This window comes from Pinus tabuliformis, chromosome 1_2, assembly GCF_031772625.1.
Source record: "Pinus tabuliformis cultivar Carrire ecotype Pingquan chromosome 1_2, CPIR1, whole genome shotgun sequence".
In the NCBI taxonomy this organism is placed as follows: Eukaryota; Viridiplantae; Streptophyta; class Pinopsida; order Pinales; family Pinaceae; genus Pinus; species Pinus tabuliformis.
In genome coordinates this window covers 823,097,489-823,113,224 of record NC_142298.1, presented here as the reverse complement: position 1 = coordinate 823,113,224, position 15,736 = coordinate 823,097,489, and the positions used below count along the sequence as shown (strand labels likewise).

At 34.9% G+C, this 15,736-nt stretch overlaps 1 pseudogene; it reads right to left on the bottom strand.

The window, feature by feature from the left end:
- Positions 1-15,736, bottom strand: part of LOC149208459 (LRR receptor-like serine/threonine-protein kinase FEI 1) — a 151,512-nt pseudogene that overhangs the window by 116,867 nt on the left and 18,909 nt on the right.

Genomic DNA, 15,736 nt, shown 5'->3' with positions numbered 1-15,736 from the left:
TTCTCATCAGAGATTCTTAATGCACGAGTAGCAAGCGTGTTGAGAACGCTTAACTTCTGAGAAGGGAAATGATGAGAGCTGGCGTGGAGATATTGATCAGTGTGAGTCTTTTTTCGAAATACCTGGTGGGAGAAGGAACCATCATTATTCTTAGAGATGAGAACATCAAGGAAGGGAAGATAACTGTTGACTTCCTTTTCCATAGTGAACTTAATGGTGGAGGATTGTTCATTGAGATGATGGAAGAAGAGATCCAACTCATCATGACCATGAGACCAAACGACACCAATGTCATCTACAAATATCTTCCAAAGCTTTGGTAACGGACGGGCTAAGGACAAAGCTCTGGGCTCGAAATCCTCCATAAAAAGATTAGCGACGACCGGGGATGGGTGGAGCCCATGGCCACCCCACAGGTTTGCTCATGGAACTCTCCTTTGAAGTTGAAAAAGGTGGAAGTAAGGCACAACTCAACTAACCGAGTGGTATCCGGGTCAGTGAGCCTGTGGATAACCTCCATGGCCTCATTGATGGGAATATAAGTATAAAGGGAGACCACGTCAAAACTAACCAGAATATCATCGGGGTCAAGCTTTACCCTCTTAAGATCATCAATAAACAATGCAGAGTCTTTGACGAAGGACTCCATGCAGCCAACCAAGGGTCTAAGATTTAAGGCAAGGAATTTAGCAAGAAGGTAAGTAGGACCACCGATGGTATTGACGATAGGTCTTAAGCGAACCCCCTCTTTGTGGATCTTTGGAAGGCCATGTCGTGGCGGAAAAAGTCGTTTGTGCGGACACAACTGACCTCCCTAGGAGTCTAAACTCTCTAGCGACAAACAAGACAAAATGGAGTGATCTTTCTCTAAATATACCTTTTAAAACATGAAAACTACAAGTGTTTAGGCTTACCTTATTCCAAAACGCGGTTGTTGTAGTCCGTCCTTGCCGATCCGGATGAGCTCCTCCTTCAAGTCAATTCCTGCAACCACAAACAATCAAACAATTACCAAGCACTTGTATTTCATATAATAAAACATATATTCAACATGCAGACCAAGGAACACATGAAATAACTCATTAACACAAGCTATTGAGAAAAATAAACCAGTTTGTATTAATAACGAAACAAAGAAACTCTTACAACCTAGCCTTGGTGTTGTGCAAGTTCCTCCCAGGGTCCATCAAGGGTTTTCCTCTACTTTGACAAATCTCACCCACTTCCAAGTAGAATCAAGCAAAGACAATCTCTCCTCACAAGGTTCTAAATGGGAGTCCTAATTCCTGCAGCATTTACCCAAAGAAAATGTATAGCTCCAACCTCCCCTCCCTCTGGCTCAATGTCTTTATTTATAGTGCTGTAAAGAGGTTATTCAGGTCCACCATCAATGGGATAATCCCCCTCTTTGGGTGGGATAGCTCCCTTATTGATGGGATAAGTTCCCCCTTAATAGAGATACATGAACCAACTGGAGGCGCATCCAATTCATCAAACCGACCTCTAGAAAGTTCTAGAAGTAACCACAAGTAACTTTTTTAAGATGAAACTCGCGCATTTTTCCTTTTACAGAAGGACGCACCTGTCCCTTAACATACAGAGCGTCCAAGGACGCACCTTTTGTGAACATTGTGAGCGTCCCCGCAGGTAAGGCTAGAGAGAACCTGCGACCCCAGAGATAAACATATTTTTGACAAGACTTTCTCTCTTCTTTGAGTTTGAGATGGATATCAGAGGCATAAGACTTGCCTAAGAGGGTAGCATGACTGTTGATTTGAGCCATACTAACTGTAAGTGGTCATGGTTACATTTTTTAGTGTAACAGTTATGAGCGGTAATACAAGGGAAAATCAATAAAAATTAAAAGATAATATAGAGGGGTGGAGAAATAAAGGCTAAGGTAACTCATGCATCTACGATTTCTTCCTCCTTACATATATAAACATGGGATGACATATTCCATCATAGCTCGTCCCTTTGACCATAGAACTTGGCCATAAAGTTCTTTTCCCCTTTGTTCCATCGCTATTCACATGGAACCTATTGATTGAAGGGTGGACCAAGGACATGTCACTTCCATTTGGGGGTTGGTAACACCTAATAGGGTCGTCTATTAACCACTCCTACCTAGGGAGGTAACACCATTACATGACTAAGGACCCAATTTTGGAAGGGAAGCCACACAAGTGTTATTATGCCCATTTCATTCAAGTTATTTATGTATTGATGCATACTATTACCATTGTTACTTATGTATTGGTACATACTATTATGTTATTGTTTGATTTAGTTCCACTTACCACCACTTCAATCACTCTTGACCTTTTTTCGTTTTCATTATTTTTCCTTCATTTAGTGACCTTTCACCTATAAAACAACTTCTACAAGTGGACATTACTTGCCATGAGAATTATTTTATCTATTTTTCACACTCATACAAACCATTAAATAGACACTATTAACCATTTTTCTTCATTCTCATAAAGACATGAAGAAGGAACACACAAAAAGAGTTGGGTGGGGAATGGGGGAGGAGGGAATAGCCTTGATCTATATTCAATAAATTGGTATTTGTTATTCATTGTCATCCTTTAACATGGAACCTATTTACAATATTTCCTTACAATTGGGTTATAGATTTCATAAGAGTTGTATCATGATTATGGGTCATATACTCCTTTGGTTGTTTACTCTTCTAGTCACTATGGGCAGTTATTCAATGGCCCATGCATTATTGCACTATATTGTGGGTGACCTTAAGACAATGTTGCCAAGTCATCAATATGTCATGCTATATGTTCAAGGAAAGTGAAGTTTGTGTTACTCACTCTACGATGTTGTTGACCTTTCACATCGACCATACCTATGTTAGTTTTACTTGGTGATTCTATCTCTTCACATAATATATCGATTATAGTTTCACATTGATTAAAGGGTGATACATTAATTCCCTCATTTGATGGATCTCTTACTATTGGCACCAACACATTATCTAGGAAATGGATCTAAAAATTAGCTAGTAATTTGGAACTTGGAGTCATTAGTGGTAAGATTTCTCCTAATTGATAATGGGTTTCATTCATTTACTCTTGATCAATTGATTATACAAACGTTTTACAATGCCTTCTCTATTCAGACTCACTAGATTGTACTAGTTACCTTAGGGTCCAATTTCATTATTTGTGGGTCCTCTCATGTATAACAATGGTATTCATAATGAATAGTAATCAAGCAATTTATACCATGTTTGACATGGGCTCATCTATTCACATGATGTAGAATCATATCATCAACAGGGTAGGTTCAAAGACCTTGGGTTTAGGGGGAATCATACATTTATGCTCCCAAGTTGCGACCAACTATATCACTATTATATGTGAACTATAAGTGGTGTTATATGTATTCCTAATGAATATTGTAACATAGAACCACATCATATTTTCTCATTGCTATGATATATTTTATGACACAAATCTATTGTCTATGTTTCTATGGCCATGGAATTGCATATCATTTCATGGATCTACAATGTATTGCATTGGTATCCATGCCTTTTCCTACCTCTAAGCATGGGAAATATTTATAGTTGTATTTTCTACCATATGCCTTACAAGGATGGTATTAGATGTTATGAGAATGAAAGTACATAAATGAGTAAAAATATCATAATCATTTGAATTCATAATTTAGAATAAAGTTCATAACGAGTTGGAAAAAATAATAAATGAGCATGGAAAATATCACAACTTATCATAAATAAGCATGGGAATTATTTATATCCAACTTGAAAAATATCATAATTGAGGATGGAACTTGTGCATGACTTGCAAATTCTTAGTTCACATGCCATAAAGCCTATCTATGAATTATAATTTCTTATTTTGCATGACATGAAGCCTATATATGACTTGTATCCTCCCAACTCACATGACATGAAGCCTATGTCCAAGCTCTTATGAATTCCAAATTGAATAGGCCAAATCAAGGATAGGGAAAATCTATAGTAGCTAGAGTACTATGAGTCCTTATGTTGGTGAAATAAATAGAAAGTTTAATGTTTATGGGGCCTTATGCTAGTGGAGAGAAATCAAGAATGAAAAATGAAGTATCTCTAAGACCTTAGATCCAAAAGGTGTTGAAGTAAACTTAGAGGTACAATCCTCTCTAGTAAGCTAAAACATTTCACCTTTAGGAACATAGATCTTGTCGAACTTATTGAGAAATCAATTATGGAGATGATATTCAACTTTACAATCACTCTCCTCTACATAAATTTGGCCATGTAGGAGTTGAGACACATATGTAAGGTACTCATCTTACATTTATGCATCTTTGTATGCATAATGGGTAAAAGGATCCTTATGGATATTTCACAAATCTATAATATTGGGTGTGGGTGTACTTTAAAGCATGTCTACCAACTTATTAGTGTTATCATTCAATGACTAGTTGAAAATGCTTCAAAACTCAATCCACTTGTAGGACTTGGTTTTTAGAAGCTTAATTTGGGTTTGTAAGTATTACAATGGCTAGGTATTAGTGTAAATAATGGTTTCCTTTCCCATAAGTGCTTCAACATCTTAACAACTTGAATATGGGCATAGAGTTCCTTATTGTGCATAAGGTATTTCAAGAGTCCACCATGAAACATTATGTAGTGATAGAATATTGGCTTACTTCACTACATCAAGATATCGCCCATATCATATACACTTGCATCCATATCCACTTAAAATAATTCTACAAATTAGTAAATACAAGGGCTAATGTTTGGTTGATCTTCGATTTCTTGTCATGAAAACATTTCTACTAATTTTTCCCTCATTGGAAACTTTTATCATGAGTTATTATGGCATGTAATGGTGCAACTATAGCTGAAAAGGATGTTATAAACTTTGATAAGTGCCACACTCTCCAAAAAATATCCTATATTTAATGAAATTAATATGAACTAACTACATGATAATGGTCTCCATCTTCACAATATCTATCTTAAGTTCCCCTCCACTAATCACATTCTCCAAATATACCAATGGTTACAAAGAAAACTCACATTTCTTAAGATTAACTACTATTTGATGTTTTTCTTAGAGTTTCTATCACCTACATGAGATGTGATATATTCTCCTCTTGGGTACATATAAGTACTCTATAATAAATGAATCTAGAAAGCGATGCAATGCATGATTGGTTAAATACATAAATGTAGTTGGTGCATTACATTAATCAAAAGGCATTATTATCCATTTCTTTAGACCTTTCCTTGTCTTAAATGTGGTATTCGAAGTGTATTATTATTTAACTGATAACTAGTGGTATCCCTATTCAATATCTAACTTGGTGAAGTACTTGGCATATTGCAACTAATCTAAAAAATCATCAACTTTTAGTAGAATGTATATATTCTTAAGAGTGATCTTGTTCAAAGGTATGTAGTCAATACACATTTTCCAAGTCCCATCCTTCATGGGTACTATGACGATAGGTGACCCACATCATGAGGTGCTTGGTCAAGTTACTTCCTACTCCAATAGTCTTCACTTGATCTACTTCTGAGACCATCTATTTTTATAGACCAATATTTAGTAATAGGGAGTCAAGAAACAACTATATCTCATTATACACATCAATTTTAGGTGGTAACCCTTTAAATAATAAAAACAATTGTCTATATTCTTACAATAACTCCTCCAACTAATATTTCTTCTCTTTAGTTCATTCCTCTAGATATGCCTTTACTTTTACCAAATCATAACTTGGTTGACTCTCTCTTAACAAAAGTAATACAAATTTCCTACTAGAATTGATCAATATATTGGATGGGTTAGAACTTATTAGAGAGATATTGGATATACCTTTTTATGCATTGATGATGAAATAATTACTATCCTTGATCATATGGTACTGCTTTTCTCTCATCGTGAAGATTGCATCCCTAATATACATGTGGGGGCTTCCAAATACTACACCACACACAATAAGTGGTACTAGATCTATATCCACTTCATAAATATGGTATTCACTTATAAAAAAAATTATTTTACACTATTGAGTGACCTTGAGATTTGCATCATTATTTACTCACCCCAATGGAGATGGGTTAGGATGATGATGAACTTCTGATCCAAGCTTGTTAATCAAATCTTCTACTATGAGATTAGACTATGAAGAAGAATAAAATAGAGCATCCACCTTTCTCTTCTTAACCTAGATCATAATATAGAAGAGTATAGTTATCTCCTTCTCTTCCTTGTGATGAAGGATACTCAAGTTCACATCCTTATGCACTGTAGTGTAGACAATATTTTCATCTACATTCAAACTTATCTATACCTAGTTTCTTGAAATCATGGTTGGTAGGTTCTTCTTCTTGGAATCCTTCTTATGTTTCTTTGGATTAATCTTTAGATGTAGCTTCTAACACTTATTTTCCATGTGACCATTGATACTACACTAGTTGGTATGGTTGTTTGGATCCCCAAAGTACTTTGTAGTGGTTTTTGTCTTCTTGTATTTCCTTTTCACTTCTTATTCTCCTCCTTGGAAGCATCTTCATTGTATTTATGTTTTCAACCACTTGGTTGTCCTTACTTATTTTCAATATTCTCTAGGTACTATGCTTACACACAATCCTCATTGTTAGGTCCCTACAATACTAATGATTCCCCCATTACTATTGTCATTGTAGCCCTTATTGTTATTATTGTGCCCCTATTATCCCCGTATTGTTATTAGTGTGCCCCATAGAAGCCCACTATCGTTATTGTTGTGCCCTTATATTATTATTGTTATGTCGACTTTGATTATATTGTGACCCCTTAGACTTCTATATATAGAAAGGAGGTTTAGTCATTTGTATCATCCAAGAATTGTTCATTTGTGTAATGTAAAGGAGGTTTCCCCCTCCAAGATGTTGATTTTGAAGTTTTTTGATCTATATTTTATATCTTTTTGTGAGCTGGTTCATAACATTTGGTATCAAAGGTTTGGATTTTAAAACGTCGTCATGGAATTTTCACTATAAAGTTTTTTCTGCGATGTTCCAGAATTTAAAACAAAAACCCATTTGAGACAAAATCTTGATGATCCTTGGATCCAAATTTCAGATCTTGTCTTGCTACATTTACGGAGATATGATCTAAGGAAGTTAGGGTTTTTGCAGGCTCCCAAATTACATCCCAAATAGTTGACCTTGGGAAAATTGCCATAACTATCTCTCTAAGTATCGTATTGAAATTTCGTAAGAAGTTATAGAAAGAGGACAGACTGTAGCTTTATGTGCATTGTTTTCATGTCCGAAGGTTGAAACATGAAATGTGGAACTTCATACAAGTTCTCTCTATTGAAAACATGTATAATGAGGCCATGTTGGGAGATTGGGCATAACTTTTCTTAGAGAATCCAATTTCAATTAGACTAGTGGCATTGGAAAGAGGACTTAGAGGGATACCACAGTTCACAATCTTAGACCTTGGAGATCCTAAAGTTCAAAGATATTTCAGATTCAATATCGAGATCCTACAAAGTGAAAAAAGGTGTGTAGTTTTTTTAAAATTTTTCATGAGTTTGGTTTGAAAAATTACTTTGAAGGAATTCAAAGGCCATAGTGACGCATAATTATCATTAATTGATGTCTGAAGAAAGAAAATGGAAACACCTAGTAAGAAACCTGAAATATATAGCATGACTCATGAAGAAGAGGAAGAAATGCAACATGATATATCAAAATTCCCAGACCAAGTGTAACAAAATTCACTCTCACAAAAAGTAACAGAAGCTAAGATGGATGGTTTAAAGAAAGGCATGGAAGATAATCTGGATGGCATGGAAGATAAGATGGATGGGTTAAAGAGAGGAATGAAAGCTAATATTAATGATGTGGAAGCTAAGATGGATGGTTTAAAGAAAGGAGTGCAAGCTAAAATGGAAGGCAAAATGGAAGATTTGAAGACAGATTTGACAAAATTGCTACAAGAAATGGTTACTGATGGTGAAAGGGTAGTAAAGGAAACTCATGATGAGGAAAAAATAAATGTTAATCATGATTTTATAGACTCTAACATTGGATTTAAGACCCGCCATATTCCAAAGATCGATATGAGGAAGTTTTATGGCAAGGATCCCATAACATGGATACTCCAGATGGAGCAATATTTTGATCTCCATAATGTGAAAAACACACAAAAGTTGCACATTGAAAATTTATATTTGAAACCAAATCAATTTGTATGGTATCGATGAATTTTCTCTCATAAACATATTGTCACTTGGGAAATTTTTATGGAAGAAAGGTTATCACATTATGAGGATACAAAAAGCAACACTTTTTTTAGCCAATTTATAAATCTCAAACAAAAGGGTTCAATGATGGAACACATTGAGGACTTCCAAAAATTGAATATAAGCGTAAAATATATTCCAGAGGAGCATAGGATTCATGTGTTCATATGGACTTTAAAGGATAACATCCAACATGAGGTTCGCCTTTGGGAACCTGATTCATTAGAGAAGGAATTCAGGTTGGCAAGAAAAATAGAAAGAAAAATTATGGAAACCAGGAATACTACCACTCACAACTATAAATATGGAAGTGTTGTTTTCCCTAGCCTTCCTCAACCTACAAGATTGACACCACAAAAATTGGAAGAAAAAAGAGCAAAAGGGCTTTGTTACAATTGTGATAGAAAATACACTAAAGGTCATAAGTGTGCTGAGAAGAAATTATTTTACATATATTGTGAAGAGGAGGAAGAAAAGGAACAACAAACACCAAAAGAAGAGGATATATACCAGGAACTAACCCTAGAGAAAGAAGAAATGAATCAAACCATATCTTGTAATGCATTGGCTAGAACTACAACTCCTCGAACTATCAAGATAGAAGGACATATCAAGAAGAAAAAGTTAATAGTGTTGACTTATTCGGGTAGTGCCCATAATTTTATTCATTGTAAGATATCCAAGGAATTGAATTGGTTCCTATATACAACATTAGAGTGTCAAGTGACGGTTTCAAGTGGAGGAACCATAAATTGCTCTAGAAAGTGCCATAATATCAAGCTATCCATGGGAGAATATGTATTGAATGGCCCAACACTTTCCATTCCAATGGATGGTGCTAATGTTGTAATAGGAGTCCAATGTCTACAATCGTTGGGTATAATAGCTTTTAATTTTCAAGAACTTTTCATGAAATTTTGTTCGGAAGGAAAGGAAGTTGAATTATGGGGTATCCAAGGGAAACTGGGAAGGATAATCAGATCTAATGGAATGACAAAGATTCTAAATAAATAACAACGAGGTTTAATTTCACAATTACATTCCCTAGAGGTTCCCAACATTGAAATCATCTATTTCTACAGATCTACAAAAATTCTTGGACAATCATTCCAAGGTTTTTGAGACTCCCAAAGGCCTCCCACCTATTCATGATCATAATCATGTTATTCATTTGATTCCAGGAAGTGTTCCTCCAAACATTAGGCCTTACAGATATCCCTATGCCCAAAAGAGTGAAATTGAATGTATGGTTGCAGAAATGCTAGAGGTTGGTATAATTCAACCTAGTAAAAGTTCTTTCTCTGCTCCAGTAGTATTGGTACACAAGAAGGATGGATCATGGCACATGTATTCGGATTATAGGGAGCTCAACAAGCTCATTATTAAAGATAAATTTCCCATTCCTATCATTGATGAATTATTGGATCAATTGCATGGATCAATTTACTTCACCAAGTTGGATCTTCGTTCAGGATATCATCAAATAAGAATGAAGACTGAAGACATTAAAAAAAAAACATTTAGAACTCATGAGGGTCATTATGAATTTTTGGTCATGCCTTTTGGCCTTACCAATGCACCTTCTACATTTCAAGGTTTGATGAATTCCATTTTCAAACCCACCATTAGAAAATTTGTGTTAGTATTTTTTGATGATATACTAAGCTACAGTAAGTCTTGGAAGGATCATGTTCAACATTTTGACAGGGTGCTCAAACTATTGGAGGAGAAACAATTATATGCAAAAAGATCCAAATGTTTCTTTGCAGTACAAGAGGTGGAATATCTGGGTCATATTGTATCTCATGAAGGTGTTACGGTAGACCCTAGAAAAATTAAAGCCATTAAGAAATGGAAAATCCCAACATCTATAAATCATTTGCGAGGATTTGCCGGGTTGATATGGCATTTGTCTAGTAAATTTAACGTCTTAAATTGCTCTACATAAATTATCAATCCGGGTATCGTAAACTGAAGAAGTGTAGTGCGCTATATGTGCTTAGTTAACCTTTCTCTTACTTCATTGTTTTATAGTTTATGTTGTTTTTGGGGGTTTTGTTTCTCATGCTTAAGGAAATTAATCTAAGAAAGAAAAATTATGCTTCTAAATGAAGTCTCTAAATGTTAATGGACAACTAAATCTAATGAATTTTAATGTTAAAATCTAATTTCTAAAGAAGGGAGAAAAGGAAATGAACAAATCAAAAATTTAAATAGTTAGATTAATCTAAGCCGGAAAAATGTCTATGAAATGAAAGCAAAAAGGATAATCAGCTAAATGAAGTGTTTTATTACTCTGCTATACGATTTTGGGAGAACTACCTCCTTGTGATAGCATTTGGAGGGATCCAATACTTCATTGTTCTAAAACTGAAAATGAAATTGCAACAAACTTAAATGAAAGACTAAGACTGAAAGTGAAATTGCAACTAATGTACTATAACAGATAAATGAAGTGTTCTATCACTCTGCTACACAATTTTGGGAGAACTACCTCCTTGTGATAGCATTTGGAGGGGTCCAATACTTCATTGTTCTAAGAAAAAGTAAACATAAAAATGCAGAGAAAGACTCATTCATAAATGAAATACTTCACCACTTTTTTTTAAGATGAACCATCAACTAAAAGGGATTTCAAAAATATTCACTTACAACATGAGTTATTAAACTAGCATCAAATCTAGTGTGTGCTCTAATGCTCCAAGCACCAATTGGAAAATAGGAGGACTACTTTCTTGGACTGTTTTGTTAAGCATAGATTACACAATTAGATAGATCTAAAATCAACCGGTTGAACACACTTGCATGAATTAAACTTGAAAACAATAAAATGACATACTTGAATGAAATCAAAGCAGAACTACAAAATAAAATCTACTCTACCTTACATTCTAATATGCTCCATGATATCTCTTACTTCACATCACCTTCCATGTTGAGAACTTCAAAGCTTTATTCAAATTCTTCAAAATTACAAAGTATAACAAGTTGAGCTAACAAAGTTTACAAAGCTTCCAAATAAAGGAGAGAGATATCCTATTTATACAAAAAGATGAGAAGTCATCTCATTAATGAGAGTCCATAAATCTCTCCCTATACCTCTAGAGTTATAATCAAAATAGGAAATGATATGACACATGTCTTCTTAGAGTTTCAATACAAATAGGAAATGTGACACATATCCTCATGATCCCATGATCTTCTCCACACAAATTCGAATTTGGCCTTAGGATGCCATATAAAGGTCTTCTAGAAGCTTCCTTTTGACCTACACATGTCAACAATCTCATCCCACTTGTTAGGTATAAGCATATGCACATTATTTTCTAATTTTTAACCACAAATTTACTTAAAAATGCTAAGAATTAATAAAGTTTGAAAAAACATAAATGTGACCCAATAATGATGAAAGTGAGATGAATGTTGTGACATGGTAGTGAAATGTAGGTGAAATGGAGATGATATAATAGACATGATAGTGAAAGTGTAATGGAAGTGAATGACAAATTCAAGACCCAACATACCCCCCAACTGAAGCTATTGCATGTCCTCATGCAATATATATTACATTAATTTTTTTGATCCTTGAGCTTTGGCTTAACTTTGCATGATATCATTTGATAACTTCATACTTCTGCAAAGTGTTTTACTTGAATTGCAACATGGTTGGTTCTTGTGTTACAACCATATTTTTTTGCTGCATTCAATTTTGATCTTTGAACTTTGCATAATGATAATTTGATTATTGTTGCAAAGTATATATTTATTGGATTGCATCATGGTTAGTTCTTGTGTGACAACCACGATTGTGTTTGTATCCAATTATCCTTTAAGCACTTTTGAAAAGCCATTGTATGCTCATAATAATGATGTAATAGTTAATATATTTTGGAAGTATGTGGGCTTTTGAATATGATATGAACATGGCAAGATATGAATATGAATGTATTCCCCCCCCCAACTGATGGTATTGGCAATTTTATGAAATGAGGAAGAGAAATGTTTTTCTAACAATTATCATTCTAGATTTTTACGGAATTCTATGGTAAAAAGTTAGAAAATGACGTACCTTAACTTACCCTTTGGAAATGTATGAGTTTTATGTGAGGTGGCTACAAAATTCTAATCATAATCTTCTTCAAGTGGCTAGACAAAAAGATTCATGGATAAAAAAGTCAAGATGACTTTTTATTATTTCCACTAAAACTTGTTGAATCTGCTCCAAAATGTTGAAAATAATAGTCTTCATGTCTTCAAAACTCATTGGCACAATTCCTGCTATGTGAATAGATGTTTTGATGTCGAACATAGCAGGAAATTGTTGACTTCCATTATTGGATGCCACTAGTCAACACGAGAACTCTCACCATTGATGACAATGAGAGTCAAGATGCCCAAACACATCTTGCTAGGTACAAATAAATTTGCCGATGTCAAGTCACCTAGAAGATCCCATGAACAAGGGACATTAATGTATTCCCATTATTCATCGGAATGAGGACTTTCCGTTAAGGCATGCAAGCCTCAAGGTGTTTTTGTAAGGAATTTAGACTCAAAGGACTATGGAATCAATAGTTTGCATTGAAGCAGGGTTTATTTGCGAAATGAAAACGATAGGAAAGGGAAAATGAAAATGGAAGATGGCAATGGAAAGTAATAATAGCAATGGGCAATAAGCATGTAACTGAGCCTCTTGCTTTTATTTGTGGATTAGGAGTGGACAAAAAGTAATGGAAAGTGTATGTGAATGTAAATGGAAAATATGAAGGGAAATGAGGTGAATGGTTCATTATGAAGTATGGATGTAATGGAGACAATAGTATCTGAAAGTTTTTCAAGTGCTTGGATCTGATTGTGCATTAGCATGTGCTCATGAATTTATGTTTCTTCTTTGTTGCTGATCATCCTCTTATGAAACAAATTGGTCTCTAAGAGAGACATTATTCACTTATAGTCATCTATTCCTCCTCCTGGAACCTACAGAAAAAACTAATACTTCTTCTGCGATGGAATGTAAGACTATCAAAAGAGATATGTGATCAATCTCTCTAGTTATGACATTTACACAAAAAACTAAGAATTCATATTAATGAAACAAGTTCACGAAGGAAAACCAAAAGAATTTATACTTACTTCGGAATTAGTGCCTTAAGTTAACTGTTATATCTTTTCAGCAATTTATTTCATTATTTACTGCTTCAAACTCTGATGATGGATTTCTCATTGTGTAGATCTCGTCGATATCTTTCCAATGACACTTGAATCATCGAAATCTGATTTCGTATGAGAAAGTTAGATTGATTTGAACAGTGAGGTTTCTCAGCTGCAGAATTGATATTTAGCCACGGAACGTGCACAGTTTCTGCAGCTAAAAATCTTGAACAGAAAGTTCGCTATCCATTTTTCATCATCTGTCCAAAATTAATCAATATCTTTCAGAAAAGTGAGCAAATAATCAACTTATTTCATTGATTCAATTTTTTGTTTTTTTCAAAAACCTTTTATAATGTTCCATATCAGTGGTTGAAATAAACAAACAAAATGGTTCTCCATAAGTATATCAGCTCTGCACTCCTGGTTCGGGCAATCCTTTCGCAATCTTCTCATTTTACTAGTCATCAACCTTGCAGTACTACAGAACAACCAACTTTACCTTCTTCTTTTTGTGCTTGAGCTTCTTAGGCTTAATGTAACTCTTCTTCTTTCTCTTCTTGGCACCACCTCTCAAACGAAGAACCAGGTGTAGAGTTGACTCTTTTTTAATATGGTAATCAACGAGAGTTCTCCCATCCTCCAACTGCTTGCTAGCAAAAATCAAATGTTGCGGGGAATGCCCTCCTTTGTCGCTCCTTTTCACACGTATTCCTCATGTGGCAGAAAATTCAGGGGGTTTAATGACAGATAATCAGAATCGTGTTTCCTCAAATAACCATAATATTCTGCACTGTTGTCTCTGTGCATTAAATTCAAAATCCATTTTTTCTCACGCATTCAGTGACACAGTGGATGACTTGGCAGCAAGGCAAATTGGATCTGGGCGGATATTTCTCAGAGAAATCGGAATATGGCCGCAACTGTCAAAAAAACTGTTTTTCCTCACGTAGCATGCCAAATGGGGCTTCAAAGAAACGGAAAATTCTCCCAAACCGTTGCAAAATTCTCGAAACCATCACTAGGTTTTCTAATTGACCATATTCCCGAAAAAAACCCATGTTTCAGTTTTCCTAAATTCATTTTAATTTGGCCAAAATTTGTGTTTAAAATTTGCATATTTTCAGTTCTGCGTTTTCTGTCAATTATGTCTTCTGTAAAAAAAAAAATCAATTTCAAATTTTCTCCAGATGCAATCACAGCACAGACAATAGCACCAGAAAATGAACAAGCCAATGGTGTGTTCTCGGTGATATAACCTCTATAGGTAAGGCTCTCGGTGATCTGAACACTTGCGTTTTCTGGAAATGGTGTATGGATTAGCAAGCGTGCTGGTGGATCATGATTACCAGGTACATGGATCAAATCAGAGTGTTGAAACGTAGGATTGATTAGATCACGGGATTGTTGGTTTGCTAGATCACTGGTTCCTAATCATCTTGGGGAATTCTTGCAGAAGTCAGTAAGTAAAAACCAATTTTTTTACGTAACCTGGAAAGTGTAAGGCGAGAAAACAACAAGCACATTGGTTTCAAAATTTCCGCCACATGAATTGGATGCCGCAACTGTAAAAACGCATACATTATTTTGAAAGCCACACAAGAGTTTTTATTTCAACACAACAGTCCATGCAATTCGATCTGTTGAATTCTATAATTTGCACATTTGATTTTTATTTTTTTTTAAATGTTCTTGCAGGTTTGTTTCAAGGCCAAAGCTCAAATAGGAATGCAGGTTTTCTATTGAGGCCGCAATGGAAACTGGGATTGGAGATAGCCATTGGTTGTTTCCTTTTTCCTCTAAAATCGTGAATTTTTATAAAAATGATTAATGGTTCTCAATTTCAGGCAACTAAGGCTTCAAAGATAATGTACTGAAAACAGGACTTTGACTATGGTCTTAGGCTGGTTTTTTATCGATCTGGGCTGGGTGACTAGGATAGAATCCATGTCGAAATGATTCCAAAGATGCCCACGTGGTCGGTTTCTTCGTTTGACGCCTATAACCTGCTAAACCATGGAAATAGCTACGAAACACACAGTTAGTTATAGAATAGGGTGTGTTCTGTAGCTAATTTGCAAAATCTTATTAAACGGGACACAACGTTTTCAGGGTCACTACAAACCATAACCAGTCAATCTGGCCAGATGAACCTATCAAAGTAGTTGGATTTTTTTATTGGTTTTTTTTTTTTTTATTCAATCAAATGAAATGATGAGTTTTTTTTAAACATAAAAATTCTTTTTATGATCCTCCAAATCACACAAAGTGCAAGAGGAGAGCATACTCGAGAAATTATTAATTT